Source organism: Phalaenopsis equestris, unplaced genomic scaffold (assembly GCF_001263595.1).
Source record: "Phalaenopsis equestris unplaced genomic scaffold, ASM126359v1 Scaffold000932, whole genome shotgun sequence".
Taxonomy (NCBI): Eukaryota; Viridiplantae; Streptophyta; class Magnoliopsida; order Asparagales; family Orchidaceae; genus Phalaenopsis; species Phalaenopsis equestris.
In genome coordinates this window covers 451,443-454,096 of record NW_018165371.1, presented here as the reverse complement: position 1 = coordinate 454,096, position 2,654 = coordinate 451,443, and positions in this window count along the sequence as shown.

Genomic DNA, 2,654 nt, shown 5'->3' with positions numbered 1-2,654 from the left:
ATCTTTAATTATAAAAATCAATTTTATATTTATATTTTATTTAATAGTTTTATTATTTCAAATTGCCATTTTATAAGAGATTTGATTGAATACTCAAATTGAAGTGTGATATTTCATTTTTATTTTTTGATAATTAAAAAAAAATGACTGAAATTAATGATTAAATATTATAAATTTTTTTTTTATTTTCTTCTATTTTATCTTAGCCTTTTAATAAAAAATTAATATGCTAATGCCAGCATCATATAAAAGAAATTGAGATAGTTTTTGAAAAAACTGTTTTGTCCCTAGAAAAAATTTCAGGCTTTGCCACCACTTAATATTATAAAATATTTAAATCACCTAATAAAGTGAAATTAGCTAATGATATTATTTTAAAAAATATTTGAATATATTATAATTAAAAAAAAAATAAAATTTTGAATTTTTCATTCACCTTTTTTGTTATTATCAAATAATTTATTTCTCATAATAATTATAGATTTATTGAGAAAACTTTCAATATCTACATTAATTTTCTATTTCAAAATTAATCATTTAAAGGAAAAAGAAACGCCTGAAAATTAATTAAGTTTATTTATTTTTTAAATGAAAACAATGTATTTCAAAATATGTGAGTTTTTATATAAATTACTGTCCAATGAGAGGCGTCGCTTGACAATAGCTAGTGATGATCCATAGTAGTCGGGAGATTCGGTGAAGATTGACGGCAACCAAGCTATGAATTTAGAATCCGCCCCAAAATCATTAAATTCCAAATGCAAACAAGATAAATAATGAATGAATTCTGGAGACATTCTTATTTTGCACAGCATTTGAATTTCTTCTTACCAAACATCTAAATTTTCAAAACCTCCATAAAAATAGTACATTTTTGTAGCTGTTCAAACAACACCCTTAGATCAGACACGGCATACATCCCTATGAAGTAATTTCTTCCGCAATTCAGGATATAACCATTTCCTATAGATGTGATTTACATTTAATTGAGCAGGGTATTATATAATTTTGTTAGAAAAAAAGGTGACACGTGTCACGTAGGAATTGGAGGGTTATGATCTCCAGCCCATGGGCGGTATGTGGGGTTAGATGTTATCGCCATATTCCCATGCAGACTCATCCGCGTACGACTCTCTAGAGCACTGCCGTTCATCCCAGCAGCCCAAAAGACATCAGCCGTTCATTTGGCTTCAACGTCGCTTTTTCATGCTGGCTATAAATTACGAATCTTCGTGTACGGAAAACGACATTGTTTTAAATCATTTTAGTTTGATTTGGAGTTTAATATGAGCTTAGGATCGTTAATTTAATATTTACGATTAAATTGAATTAAATCTCTAAGGAAAATGACATTGCGGATTGTTTCCCTAGATACATTTAAGGATTTGAAATTATTCTTGATTAAATTAATTATCACTTAAAAATATTCAATTATAACCTTTTGTCGAGGATTAATGTGTACTTTATACTATTCTATACTAAAATCATTAATGTATGAGCCGCTTCACCAAATTCTTGCAACATCTCTCGCTCTCTCTCTTAGGTATGGCTCATATACCATAAATGAGATGGATGCTGGAGCGGAGCGGAGCCCACGAGCGGAGTGGAGCGGAAGGATCTGTCCAATCGGGGGAGTTTCATTATGTGGGTTGGGGGTGCGGGGGTGACACCCTGCGGTTTGGAACATGAGTAATTTAAGTAATTACATATTGTACTATAGGGTTATTTATATGTCCTATTTGTAACCCTAGGTGAGGGAGATTCTAAGATTTTGTATCATATATTCTGTTTCTTGTACTCTTTTCTGAATATTTAAAAGAAAGTCAGCGTTCTGCATCAGAGGATGTGGGCATCTTTCTCAAACCTCATAAATCTTTGTGTGTTCTTCTGGATATGTGTCAATTCTCATTTTTCTTTGGCCTAATTTATATGAAACATCGCTCTCTCTTTCTTCGGTGTGTGTGTGGTGTGTGTGTGTGTGTGTATATATCTATATACATATTATTCCGCACAGATATTCCGGAAAAGATGTTGTTCGAGTTAATTTTCTTATTGATAACATTCAACATAATACAATTTAAATATATACAAGAATATTAATATGATTTGCCTTCGGAAATAGAAATTTCTTAAATAACTTTTAAGGGAATGAAATATTTTAAATGACTAAAAGCTTGGAATGGAACTCAACCTCACCAAATTTGGAAATGCCATGGGACTGATTGCTAAATTTATTTATGAAAGATTTACATACAAATCACTCAATTCCTATGTATTTATATATCTAACACCTACATTTTAATTTTTACATAAGATAAGCATGAAACCTTCATTTTAATTTAGGTGTTATGTTAGGCATGCAAATACATACTAATTGGTATTATGTATGTAAATGCACCTTCATGCATATAAATTCTAATCTTAATCGTTTAATCAAAGAAATAGCTTTCTACTTTCTGATATTTTCATTTCAAATGGCATAAGAAATAGAAAATATTTCATTAAAAGCTAAAAATTAGAAGGAAAGAAAAACGGAAGCCACAGCTTCGAAATGCTGCATGAGATCCCACTGTTCAATTATGGGGCCTCAATGCATTTGTCCAGTTCGATATTTTATGAGGCATTGGAACATGGGAAAATATCCAGGTTGCTTT